General features: G+C 38.8%; 2 long non-coding RNA genes across 4 annotated transcripts in view; both read left to right on the top strand.

Moving 5' to 3' along the window:
- LOC149123412 (uncharacterized) overlaps window positions 1-14,583 on the top strand; it is a 734,608-nt gene that overhangs the window by 79,822 nt on the left and 640,203 nt on the right. The gene's annotated exons all lie outside the window — the stretch shown is intronic.
- Window positions 1-14,583, top strand: part of LOC149123413 (uncharacterized) — a 40,345-nt gene that overhangs the window by 18,347 nt on the left and 7,415 nt on the right. Inside the window, exons 2-4 of one of the 3 annotated variants that reach the window (XR_016215945.1) lie at window positions 839-1,040; window positions 7,036-7,153; window positions 7,398-7,944. This is a non-coding gene — a long non-coding RNA (uncharacterized LOC149123413). Of the gene's footprint in view, window positions 1-838; window positions 1,041-4,108; window positions 4,343-7,035; window positions 7,154-7,397; window positions 7,945-14,583 lie in introns of those variants that run through there. The other 2 variants (XR_016215944.1, XR_016215943.1) reach the window with 2 other exon arrangements.

Raw genomic sequence — 14,583 nt, forward strand, 5'->3', positions numbered from 1 at the left:
AAGTGATTTCTGAGCAGACAGATAAATGCTTCAATCAATCTGGACATGGGAATAAAGACACAAAAAGCAAGCCCACAGCCCCTTGTTTGAGTGAGATAGCATGGACTAGAAATTGAAAACCTTCACTGATGCAAGTGATTGAAATTTTGGGCTTTTACTGCAATATAACCTAGCCTCTTATTGGTACAAACTATGCAGTATCAACTATGTGCATTGTGCTGTGTTTAAAGAAGCAATGTCCACCATTTATTTGATTGGGAACTTTGGCTGAAATATTTTACTTTTCTGAACCTCAATCATTTCACCTGCAAAATGGGAATAAAATCTGCTTGCCTGAAGTAAATAAATTTGGTTTTATTGAAATTTGTTTTTTCTGTAATATATGAACCAAAATATTTCCCTGGTTTACTATGTCTCTCAAGAAAACATCACTTCCATTGGCAAAGATGCAAAGTCATTAGCAAAGCCATTGTCTAAGAAGTTATAGCTGTTTGGGCTTGCCTGCCTAAATAGGAAATCTCTCAGCACCAACTGTGTGTCCAAAGATTAAGAAAAAAAGTCAGCATTAATGAGACCCACAACCATGAGCTACATCTATAGACAGAACCTATTATACAATGTTGCAGTGGGCTCAATCACTGTTTTGGACTTCTCCTTTTTTGGATATGTGCAATTGGAAATAAAGTGCTCATATTTGATAATTTTTTCTTAGACTTTGGCGAAAAGCAAAGCACTTACCTCGGAAGAAAGGTAGGTGTGCTCACCAGTAGACATTTGTGCATGCTTCTAGCTGACCCATACTAGAACACTTTTTTACAGTGAGACTATTACTTTTCAGGGGATATTTTCACAGAGCTCTTAAAAAGTTGGTCTGCAGTCCCCTCCAGTATGTCACAGGTTGCCACATCAAGCAGAACTGAGTGCCAGTGGGAGCAACTGGAAATACTTTGGAGAAGAATGCCAAGCTCATCTCTCCTCAGAGTTACATTTGAAGAGGACTTGATCAATGGGTTCTACTTGAACTACATGATTTATTTCAAGTAAGTCTTCTTGTAGAGCCTTAATGGGATTTTTTTTTTTTTGACAGGCAGAGTGGACAGTGAGAGAGAGAGAGACAGAGAGAAGGGTCTTCCTTTTGCCGTTGGTTCACCCTCCAATGGCCGCCGTGGATGGTGCGCTGAGGCCAGCGCACCGCGCTGATCCGATGGCAGGAGCCAGGTACTTATCCTGGTCTCCCATGGGGTGCAGGGCCCAAGTACTTGGGCCATCCTTCACTGCACTCCCGGGCCACAGCAGAGAGCTGGCCTGGAAGAGGGGCAACCTTTCATACTTATAAAATTAAAGTGTTTGCCAAAATTATCATGATGGATATTTGTGACTCCAGTTTTGTGTAACCCAAACAACTTTCAAATTTTTTCTTTTTCTTTTTTTTTAAAGATTTATTTATTTATTTGAAAGTCAGAGTTACACACAGAAAGAAGGAGAGGCAGAGAGAGATACGCAATGGCCAGAGCTGCACTGATCCAAAGCCAGGAGCTGGGAGCTTCTTCCAAGTCTCCCACGAGGGTGCAGGGGACTTGGGCCATCTTCTATTGCTTTCCCAGGCCATAGAAGAGAGCTGGATTGGAAGTGGAGCAGCCGGGACCAGAACAGTGCCCAAATGGGATGCTGGCACTGCAGGCAGCAGCTTTACCCACTATGCTTCAGCACTGGCCCCCTAAACAACTTTAAAATTGTTATTTGAGAGGGAGAGAGAACTCCCATTAATTGGTTCACTCCTCACACTCTTACAAAGGCTATGACTAGACCACACCAAAGCCAGAGCTGCAAATTCAAAGTTTCCCTCTTTCTTTGGCGGCAGGGAGCCAACTAGATGAGCCATTACCTATTGTCTCCCAGGGTCTACGTTAGCAGGAAGCTGGACTCAAAACCAGATACTCTATTATGAGATTTAGGCATCCCAATGAGTGTCTGAACAACTAAGTCAAATGCTGGTTGTTTAAGTAGATTTTATGTTCAGAAGAATCCTACTATTATGAATGCCAAAAGTAGATGGATTTTCCTCTTCATCACTTTATTTGTTCTGGATATCGTGCTTGGAAATGAAGTTGAACTAATCAGAAACCGAGGGGCTGGCATTGTGGCAAAGCAAGTTAAGCTGCTGCTTCTGCTAGCATCCCATATCATTTCCACATTGCAGTGCTTGAGCTCCGTACCTAGCTCAAGCTCCTGGCTTCCCTTGCTGCTTATGTAGACCCTGAGAGATGGTGGTGATGGCTCAAGTAACTAGGTTCCACCCACACACATGAGATACCTGGGTTGTGTCCCTAATTCTTGGTCATGGCCTAGTCCTTTCCCTACCTATTAGGCTATTTGGGGAGTGAACCAGCTGATCAGAAATTTCTGTTTCTCTGTGTGTCTCTCTGCCTTTCGAATAATTAAGTAAGATTAAGTAACCAAAGAGGTACTTTTAATGAAATGGAAATATAGGACACAGATTAGGGGAAAACATTTAGATGACAGTGCATATCTCATGTATACTTGCAGCCAGAATAAAGAACTCTCAGAACTCAAGAAAAAAAGAAATCATCCAGTTTTTAAACATAGCAAATGATGTGAACATACACATCTACAGAAAATGATGGATGGATTATATGTAAACCACACAAAGGTTCTCACAGCACCATTATCCATTAGGGAAGTGCATATTAAAACCACAGAAAGATAACAATACTTACCTGTTCGAATAGCTAGCTGTCATTACATCCTCATCAAACTGATGATACTAAACACTGGCAACTAGGATTCTCAAATCTACATTGCTGATGAGAATGGAAAATGCTGTATCTATTCTGAAAGTTAGTTGAGCATTTTCCTGTAAAGTTAATCATGTACTTATCCTGTGGTTAACAATCTCTCTCCAAAGAACTAACCCAAGAGAAATAAATATTTATTTTATTTAAAGATTTATTTATTTATTTTAAAGTCAGAGTTACACAGAGAGAGAGGAGAGAGAGAGAGAGAAAGAGAGAGAGAGAGGTCTTCCATATGATGGTTCACTCCCCAGATGGCCACAATGGCCGGAACTCTGCCGATCCGAAGCCAGGTGCCAGGGGCTTCTTCTAGGTCTCCCATGTGGGTGCAGGGACCCAAGGACTTGGGCCATCTTCTACTGCTTTCCCAGGCCATAGCAGAGAGCTGGATTGGAAGTGGAGTAGCTGGCCCTCGAACTGGCGCCCATATGGGATGCTGGTGCTTCAGGCCAGGGCGTTAACCCATTGTGCCACAGCGCTGGCTCCAGAGAAATAAAAATTTAAATACTTACCTGATAGAAATGAAAGTTTACCTCAAGCAAACATTTGTATGTAAACGTTTATAGCACCTTCATTCATAATCTCTAAAAAGTGGAAACAATGCAAAGATCTCCGAATTGGTGAATGTTAAACTAAATTATGTTATATCCTTATAATGATATACTACTTAGCAATAAAAGGAAGGAAACCATCAATACAGGCAACAACATGAAACATCACAAATACAGAATTGTATATGTATAAAAAGACCCTATGGGCTACCAACTTGTGATTCCATTTAAATGACATTCTAGAAAAGGGAAAATTATATATATATAAACAGACAATGTAAGTTATTTGTAGAAGATGGGCTTATGAATGAAGTGTTTGTTTTGTTTTATTTTTGATCTCACATACTTATTTATTTGTGATGAAAACCCTTAAGAAGTACCCTCTTGCCAATTTTCAAGTATGTAATACATGGCTATTAATTATAGCAATTGTGTTAAGTGGGTTCTTTACTTCAAAGGGCAGAAAGGAATATTTGGAGGTGATGAACTGTTCTTTGGCATAATTGTGTTGATTACACAGCCATAAGCTTTTTTCAAAATTCACAGAACTGTTCCCTGAAAAGAGTGAACTTTGTAATGTTTAAATTGTACCTCAAAACATGACTTTAAAAAATTCACAGTAAATTGTTTATTCTCAGAATTTAGTGGGGCCGGCACTGTAGCATAGTGGGTAAAGCTACCACCTGCAGTGCCGCATCCCATATGGGTGCCAGTTTAAGTCTGTCTGCTTTTGTTCCAATCCAGCTCTCTGTTGTGGCCTGGAAAATCAGTGGAATTGGTCCCAGGTTCTTGAGCCCTCGCACCCGTGTGGGAGACCCAGAGGAAGCTCCTGGCTCCTGGCTTCGGATTGGTACAAGCTCCGGCCGTTGTAGCCATCTGGGGAGTAAACCAGCAGATGAAACACCTCTCTCTCTTCTCTGTCTCTGCCTCTCTGTAACTCTGCCTTTCAAATAAATAAATAAATCTTTAAATAAAAAAGAATGTGGTAGAGAATTCATTTATGTATTCATTTAACAGATACGGACTGTTTTCTAGGTTCCAAATCAGGTTCTAAATGCTTAAAAAACATAGTAAAGAGGAGAGACAAGAAACTCTGCCCTTATGGAGCTCGTATTTTGTCAGGAGATGCAGTGAATAATAAATGTATCAATAATTACAAATAGAAAACAGTGCGTCCATAGAGATGACTGTACATACTAGACTCTAGAAGGTGTGTGGTGCCCAGATCCTGGGCCTCACGCTAGTGATTCTGATTCATCAGCTCCAGGGTGGATCCTCAATATTTGTATTTCTAACAAGCTCCCAGGTGATGCTGATGCTGCCGGCTAGAGGACCACACATTGAGTAGCTCAGGCACAGGGTGTTAGAATGTAGTATATGACTTAAAGAAGAGCAATGACTAAGGGTATTTTAGGAAGGAGATTTGGGAAGGTGTAGGTTGCAACCTTAAATAGTAGATTCAACAATGAAAACCGTAAAATGTTGCCTGAAAGAATTTTTTTAAAGCACCCATGGAAAGACATGCTATGTAAATGACCTGGAAACTTAATATTGTTAAGATGACACTTCTACTCAAAGTGATCTACAAACTCAATGTGATCACTATCAAAATTGCAAGATATTTTATGTAGAAGCAGAAAACCTGTTCTAAACTTTAGATGTAATCTCAAGGTACTCCAAAGACTAAGAAATCTTGAAAAAGAACAATAAACTTGGAGATATCATACTTCCTGATTTAGAACTTAACTATACAATGACAGTAATCAAGAACGCAGTACTGGCAAAATGATACACATATAGAACAATAGAATAGAATGAAATGTCTAGAAATAAGCCATGAAACTGTCAACATCCTAGAAGACATGATAGGAAATATTTCATGACAATGATTTCTTAAATATGACACCAAAACCACAGGGAGAAAAGTAAAAAAAAAAAAAGGCAAAAGGGACTGCACCAAACTAAAAAATATTGTGCACAGCAAAGGAAACAACAAATTGAAAAAGCAGCCAATGGAATGAGAGAATGTTTTTGTAAACTACATGTCATAATGGGTTAATATTCATATAAGGAATTTTTATAACTCAATAATAACAACAACTAAGCTCATTTTAAAAACTAAAATAGAGATTTCTCTGAAGAAGACAGATGGCCAACAGCTACATGAAAAGATGATCAATATCCCTAATCATCAGGGAAATGAAAAATCAAAACCACAATGATATTCTTTGGCAGGGTGGTAATTATCAGAAAATAAATAAATAACAAATATTGTCAAGGAATCCTTGTCTACTATTGGTGGAAATGAAAAGTGATACAGTTGTGAAAGAAAATAGTGTACAATTTCCTCAGAACAAAACACCATAACTACTATATCATCCAGTCATCTCACTTCTGAGTATTTATCCTAAAGAACTGAAATCAGCATCTCAACAGGACAGGTATACTTTCTTATTCATTGCAGCGCTATTTACAACATAAGTTAAAAAAAAACTAAATGTGTATCAAATAAGATGAATATGTCAAGAAAATGTAACATAAAACAATGGACAGAAAAGGCAACCTGTGGATTGGGAGAAAGTATTTTCAAGCCATGTGTACAGTAGAGGCTAATCTTCAAATATATAAGTAACTCATAAGATTCAATAGCAAGAAAACAAAGTACTGAATTAAGAAATGGGCAAGGGACCCAACGGGACGTTTCTCAAAAGAATACATATAATCGAAAAATGTTCAACATTGCTAATTGTCAGGAAAAATGCAAATTAAAACCACAAGAAGGTATAGCTTCATACCTGTTCGAATGGATATTACTAAAAATATTAAATATAAGTGTTGGTGAGTGTATGCAGAAAAAGGAATCCTTGGACCCAATTAATGGGAATGTATCTAAGAATAGCCATTATGGAAAACAGTATGGAGGTTGCTCAGAAATTTAAATTAGAACATAATATGATCAAGAAATTAAACATCTGGGATTATATCCAAAGGAAATGAAATCAATGTGTCAAAGAGATATCTGTCCTTCCATGTTGATTGCTGCATTAATCACAATCACTAAGATAAAAATCAAACTAGGTGTTCATTGATGGATAAACAGATAAAGAAAATGTGATACACACACAGACACACAATGGAATGCTATTTAATAAAGGACATTCAGTCATGTGTTGTAACATCAATGGCTTTGGAGAGTATGAAATAAAATAAGCCAGGCACAGAAAGATAAGTACCACATGTTCTTGCTGATAGGTGGAACCTAAAGCAATCTAACATATAGAATCAGAGAGCAGAACAGTGGTTACAGTGGCTGGTGGTTGGGAGAAAGAGAGTTGAAAGTCAAAGGGTACAAAGTCTCATCAGGAGTAGTGAGATTTATTTTGAGATCTATTTTATAATGTGGTAAATATAGTTAATAATAGTGTATTTTAAGTTTCAAGATTTCTTTCAGTAAGTCTTTTTTAAAAGATTTTATTTATTTATTTGACAGAGTTACAGACAGTAAGAGGGAGAGACAGAGAGAGAGGGGTCTTCCATCCGCTGGTTCACTCCCCAGATGGCTGCAACAGCCAGAGGACTGTCGATCCAAAGCCAGGAGCCAGGAGCTTTCTCCGGTCTCACATACAGGTGCAGGGCCCAAGAACCTGATCCATCTTCTACTGCTTTCCCAGGCCACAGCAGAGAGCTGGAATGGAAGAAGAGCAGCTGGGACTAGAACCGGTGCCCATATGGAATGCTGGCACCACAGGCGGAGAACTAACCTACTGCACCACAGCACCGGCCCCAGCAGTAAGTATTAAACGTTTTAACCACAAAGTAAGTATTTGTGGTGATGGATATATTAGCTTTATTATTCCACAATGGATTAATATACTATCAGTTTTTACCCTATTAATATATACAATTATAATTTGACAATTTACAATAAAATTTTTAGAAGGAAAATGTGAAGTCAGCATTGTGGCACAGTGGATTAAGTCAGCATTCCATATTTGAGTGTCGGTTCACGTCCCTGTTACTGTTTCTGATGCAGCTTCCTGCTAATGCACCTGGGAAGGCAGCAGATGATGGTCCAGGCACTTGGGAGCCTGACACCTATGTGGGAGACCCAGATGGAGGTCCAGGCTTCTGGCTGTTGTGGGCATTTGGAGAGTGAACAAGCAGACAGAAGATTATCTCTGTCACTGTCTCTCTGCCCACCCCCGTGTGTGTGTGTGTGTGTGCGCGCGCGCACTGTTTATCCTGGTAAGGCTCATTGCTTTTGTGTTTAAAGGAGCCTTGCAAGAGTAGGTTCTAGGTGGGGCGATGCCACTGGGCCATAGAAGGAACCTTGAGGAACTCAGGCATCTTGGGAAGTAAAAAGAAAGAGAGATGGATGGGCAGGGATGTGAAAATCCACTGAATCAGACACAGACACATTCCTTCATGGTTTAAAAAAATAAAAGAAACTATGAAAGTACCAAAGACATGACCTTAATTCTCCAAGGAGCACAGTTGTAGAGCTGCTTTGGGTCTCTCCAGTTTCCGTGAGAAAATCCTGGCTGGCAGGGCCCCCTGATGAAAGAGAAATGAGTCTTTGTGTGAGATTTAAAGCATTTCTAATTCAAAAGCAAACCTAATTGCACATACTACACATACACAAACCATGTGGAAATAATAAATGTATTTATGATGGAAATGTTTGCTTCATTTATTATACTAGGAGTTTTTCCAAGAAATGGAAACAATTGTTAGAAGTGACATTAAATATTTAACTTGAGTTTCTTTTTCTTAGTATTTTTTTATTAATATGTATTTTAAATGTTACTACCACCCAATAAGGCATATGGCTCCTGATTTGTAGGAGTATTTCATTAGTTTAAAAGAGAGATCTGTCTCCAAGAGGCACATACAGACTCAGAACATGACACAGGTGGGAGCTGAAACTATGCTCTTCAAGGAATTTGAGCTCAAGGGAAACAGCTTTCAACTGCTGCACCACAAGACATGTTTTTCTAAGATGTGGCTTTGTATAGAGGTTGGTGGCATGGTAACAGTGTCCTAACTAATGGGGTGGTTGTTTTCTGAAGTGGGTGGTCCAATTGCATTATGTTTTGGGGGTGAAATGTATGAAAGTACAGCCTTTGACACATGTACTGTTAGAAGCAAAGCTAAGTGGATTTTCCAGGCACTCACATGATATTATTGAATATGTATCCCTTCATCCTCTCCTCCAACACCCAAATCATACATTGGGACCTTAGTAGCTAATGGAACAGGATTTAGAGATTGGGCTTTCAGGAGGTTATTGGGCCATGAGCATGGTACCCTCATGATGGGATTACTGCTTTTGAAAAAAGAGATGTGAGAGCTCTCTCTCTGTCTCTCTTTCTTCCTCTCTGCCTCCAGGTGAAGATACAAAGAGGGAAGAGCATTTGTGAATGGAAAGGAAGGGCCCTCACCTAGTCTGACAATCTTGGCACCCTTATCTAGGGCTTCCAGCCTCCAGAACAGTGAAAAAACTGTGGCTCTTTTTCAAACCACCCGGTCTATAAAATTATCTAGCCATAGCCCCAACTTATTAAGACACCATTAATCTATGAAATTGATGGATTCCGTCTTAAAATTTCACAAAACCCAACTAGGGTAATAATGTTCTATCAGTTAGCTGATGAAGCATCACAAACCATCCCCCTATTTTGTGGCTAAAAGCAGTAAACAAGTGGTGCCGTGGTAAAGGCAGTGCTTTGGGTACACATAACCCATATTGGAGTAGCTGGTTTAAGTACCAGCTACTTTTTTTCTTATCCAGCTTCCTGCTGATAGACTCCAGGGATGCAGCAGGTGATGATTCAAGTACTTTGTTCCCTGCCACCCAAGTGGGAGACCTGGATATCCATATTGGATATCTATTTTTGGCTATTGTGGGCTTTTGGGGAAACAAAACTGCAGATGGAATAGTTCTATCTGTCTCTCTTTCTCTGCCTTTTAAGGGCAGAAAATGAATAAAATAAATAAATAGCAATACGTATTTATCAATGCTCATGACTTGGTAACTCACCTGGCTTTCTTCAGGGGTGTGCAGTCAGCTGTGGGTTAGGAAGATGATTCTGCTGATATTGGTTGGGCTCTCTTACTGTTTGGTAAGAACAAAGGAGCTGTCTTTTCAATGGAAGCCATTGTATAAGTGAGTATCTACTTGAGAAAAAAAATATTTGGAATCTCTACCTCTTAGAATCCCTAAACATCAATTTAAATTGAAGCATGGTCACAAATACAAGAAACAAATCCATAGAAATTTTAGAAAACTATACAGGAAACTATTTTCCTGATAAAAGATTTTTGTAACAACAGAAAATTTTATAAATTATATCATATTAAAATTAATAATTTTGGTTAATCCAGAGTCACCATTGAAAGCACTGATAGGCAAAGCACAAGCAACTGTTAGAAACTGTTTAAAAACATACTTGCAAAATGCCTTTCACTGAGAGTGTATGAAGAATACCCATGGATTAAAAAAGAAAAGAAAAACAACCAAAACACCAAAAGATTTAAATAGATCTTTAATAACAGCATACAAATTTGACAAGAGATTTGTGCAATAGGAGTTTTAAGACCTTGCTAGGAGAATAAACTGTTGCAATTATTTTGAAAAGTAGATTATCAACATATAGCCCAGTTGAAGATTATAGACTCTATGAACAGGTAATGCCATGACAATGCAGATAGCTATATGTGTACAAAATTGTGTGCTCAAGTACACCAGGACAGAAGTTCATGAATGTTTATAGTAGGATTGTTTTGTTTTTAGTAGCCCAGAACTTGGCAACAATCCAACTTACATCAACAGTGGAATAGATAAATAAACAGTGAGTTAGAAAAGTCAGACATAATAGAATATGTACAGACTGGATTTCATTTAAAGATGACTCAAAAGAAGGAGCAATTAAGTTACCTTGTTTAGGATTGCTTTCATAGTCAGAAAGCAAGAGAGTGATGATAACAAGATCAGAATAAGCAGTAAACAGAAGGTAGTGACTCCAGAAGGGTTGATCCTTTTCTTGATATGCGTAGTGGATGCATAAATCTTGTCTTCACACTACTTCATTAAGTTGTATTTTTCAAGTGTTGTGGATTGTTCTATAAGTATCTAACATATCAAACAAAAGGTTAAAGCTATATTATTTTAAGAAATGCAATGCATTTCAGGATTTAGATTTACTGTATTTTACTTAATGATTTACTGTATCACTAAACATTTACATTGCCTCCTCTTGTTTTTCCTGCTCAAAATAGTGCTTCAGCAGACAAATCTGTGTGTGTGCATGTGTGTGTGTGTATTTAACTGGTTTCTTAGATTAGATTCCTGAAAGAAAAGAGACTGGGCCAAATCATTTGGAGTTTTAAAGTGTTCTTGATATAAAATCAAACTGTATCTCCAAAGTACTATGCCAGTTGCACACCTGCAATGTATGGATTTCTGAATCATTGCACATTCAGCAGCATCAAATGTCAAATACTGCAGATTTTTGAAAAATCTTTGAATATTTAATTGGTGGTTAAGAGGGATAATATATCTTCATTTTAATTTACATTAATTTGATTATACCTAATGAGATAACTAATAGTTTAAGTATAGTACAGTGTTCAGATTTTGAGATCCAAAGTCAAATTGCTTACATTCAAATTCTGGCTGCATCACTTACATATTATATGGCTTTGGGCTTGTTACTTAATCTTTGGGATATTCTCTATACATTAAACAAAGCAAAGGGTTTTGTAATATTTAATAAGCTTACTCATGTAATGAACCTGGTATGCTAACTGGCACATTCTATGTTCCCTGCAAATTATGAGTATTTGGACAGATAGCAGTGGATGGGGCACTGCAGCATGAAATGAGTGGTGGAGGAAGAAGATGAAAGAGATTAGAAAAAAGGGAAAGAGAAAAGAAGGAAGTGATGCAGGGCTGGGGGTTGACAGGGAGGGCAGGGAGTTTTGGTGGGGAGAGGAAGGTTTAGGGGTGGGAATGCAGGAGATGGTGGAGGAAGCCTGGGACAGTGATGGATCAGCTGTGACTAGTATGGCAGAGGTTAGCCAATATCAGAAGTGTCTGGTTCTTTATCCCTCCCGGAACAACTCCTGATCCATCTAAGAGTTTAGTTTTCAAAGTTTAAAAAGCTCTGTAGAGATGGACTATATTATAATCAAGTATAAGTTACAAGGATTTGGAGATAGACTTGCCTGGTTCTATAAGTCTTTACTTATATATTCTGGGCACAAAGTCCCATCTGAACAGCTGTGAAACATGTTTGGTGATGTCCAATACTCGATGCTTGCTTAAGAATTCAATAAGATAGAGGTGAACATTTGGACAGTAGTTAAAACTCCACTTGAGACACCTGTATCTCAGAGTGCTTGGGTTCAAGTTCCAGGTCCACTCCTAATTCCAGTTTCCTGCTAAAGTGTGTACCCTGGGAGGTAGCAGGCGATGGTTCAAGGTCTCTGCCATCTATATTGGAGGTCTGAATTGAATTCTGTGCTCCCAGATTCATGCTGGTGGTCCATCTCTACTTGCTGTGAGCATTTCACTAATGAGCCAATGGATGGGAGATTTATTCTCTTTCTCTCTCTCTCTCTCTCTCTGCCTCTCTGCCTCCCTCCCTCCCTCCCTCTGTCTCCCCTTTTACCTCCCTGCACTTTTGCCTTTCAAAAAAATCTTTAAAAGTAATAAATAAAAAACTCTTCTAAGGTATATTTTGCTATTTTCAGTGATATTCCAAATGTGGTTAAGAATTGCCAACTTGTGCTATGTGTTTCACCTATTTCAACTGTTTCAGAGTTAAGATACCAATTAAGACACCTGCACCCCACATCAGAGTACCGGGGTTCCGTGCTTGGCTCCAGCTTCTTGGTGATGTAGATCCTAGGAAGCAGCAGATGACGGCTCAAGTGATTGGATTACTGCCACAAACATGGGAGATCTGGACTAAGTTCCATCTTCAGCCCTAACCTTAGCAGGGGAGCTTTGCTGGCATTTGGAGCGTGAGCCAGCAGATGGCAGCTCTTTCTGTCTGAATCTCTCTATCCTGACTCTCATTCTCTTTGTTTCTCAAATAAATATTTTAAATTAAAATAATAAAAGGCTAGTCAAATTTCAAAAAAAAAATGGAAAACCAAAATGACAAAGGCAAAGGTCAGTGCATAAGTAGAAATGGAGACTTTACTTCCCAGTGTCCATCGTACAAGAAGAGGTGCAGAGTGACTTAGCCAAGTTTCCTGTCCAACTTCCATTACCACCAGTTCTCATTATGTCTTCTAAAATTCCACCAAGCCTAATAGAAAAGGGTCTAGGATTCAGATTATGTGTATATATCTATATATCCATATTCATATATATCTATATACACACATGCATACATACAGTCTGTGTGCTCTCAGGTACATGTAACATAGTTAACTTTATTATTATTATTTTCAAAGACTTATTTATTTATTTAAAAGGCAGAGTTACACAGAGAGAGAAGGAGAGGCAGAGAGAGAGAGAGAGAGAATCTTCCATCCGCTGGTTCACTCCCCATTTGGCTCCAACAGCCGGAGCCACGTGGATCCGAAGCCAGGAGCCAGGAGCTCCTTCCAGGTCTCCCACGCAGGTGCAGGGGCCCAAGTCCTTGGGCCGTGTTCTATTGCTTTCCCACGCCATAGCAGAAAGCTGGATTGGAATTGGAGCAGCCCAGTCTCTAACCGGCACCCATATGGAATGCCAGCACTGCAGGAGGTGGTTTAACCTGCTACGCCACAGCGTTGGCCTCCATAGTTAACTTTAAATAATGGATAAAATATTAGTGATTTTATGAATATTTTAAAATTTATTTTATATGCGTGAAGTTGAGCATCTTTTCACTTCATTACTGTTTATAGCCCTTGCCTATTTTCCTGCTGGCCTATGGTCTTCTACTTTTTATTTGTTGAACTCTTTATTTAGTGAAATCACTAAACCTTTCACCATAATGCAAATTAAAATATGTATCTCAAAAATAAATTTAAAATGGAAATTTATGTCACATAAGTCTGTCTTCTCATATAACAGAAGGTTATCAAATAGAACTGATGCCTTGATAAAAGAACTTCTTTTTCAGTCACAAAATTATTCAAAGTAATTAATGAATTCGGGAACTGTTGAAATTTTTTCCATGTCTTGGACTAAGAGAATATCAGGTTCAAACACTCAAATACCTTCCCTGTTGACTGAAATACTACTCTCAATGGTAGTAGTCATTTGCTGCCTCTCCACCAGGAAAGCTGTTTACTGAGTTATCATCAGTTGAACAGTTTTGTCTGCAGTGAATAGGATGCCATTAGGTCCTAGCTTCTAAAAATGATGTTTCCTTGAGGCTTTGGGAGCATGTATCTGGAAATCTCCAGTTGCTTTGCAAATTCTTACTTCTTTGGAACAGATAGTAAAAGGGCTTGAAGGAATGTGTAGCAAAAGGAGCCCACCCTCATTCTGTATAAATCCTCTGGCATACATCCCAGTAGAAGGAGCTCTTTAAGCATCTCTGACAATATTTATCGACACATTTTATAGACCTCAAGTTCTAACTTAAATAAAAATCAAAGCATAAAATAGCATTTGGCTCATAAGTAAAATGTATGAGCACTGTGTACACTGATTTATTTTGGAAAGCAGAGTAGGCCAAGTCAATTTTAAGGGGTGAGGACATATTTAATGACAACAAATGACAGGAGATGCTTTCTTTGTTCTGTGACCAAAGACAGAACAAGTTCACACACACACACACACACACACACACACACACAATGGACATTTCAGTCTAGAACATGTAATTATCTGTATGGAGATCCTAAAGGATGGGCTATGTTCTCTGAATTTTATCTATATTCTTCTGAATTTTATCTTAAGTGTCCTTTATCAAACACTGAGATCATTTGAGCTTTTTTTTTAATATTTATTTATTTATTTGAAAGTCAGAGTTACACAGAGAGAGGAGAAGCAGAGAGAGAGAGAGAGAGAGAGAAAGAAAGAGATCTTTCATCTGCTGGTTCACTCCCCAACTTGCCATAATGGCCGGAGCTGCACCAATCTGAAGCCAGGAGCCAGGAGCTTCTTCTGGGTTTCCCATGCGGGTGCAGGGGCCCAAGGACTTGGGCCATCTTATGTTGCTTTCCCATGCCATAGCAGAGAGCTGGATCAGAAGAGGAGCAGATGGGTCTCG

The sequence above is a fragment of the Oryctolagus cuniculus genome, chromosome 11, assembly GCF_051225735.1.
Source record: "Oryctolagus cuniculus isolate XC-2025 breed Fujian yellow rabbit chromosome 11, ASM5122573v1, whole genome shotgun sequence".
Lineage (NCBI taxonomy): Eukaryota > Metazoa > Chordata > Mammalia > Lagomorpha > Leporidae > Oryctolagus > Oryctolagus cuniculus.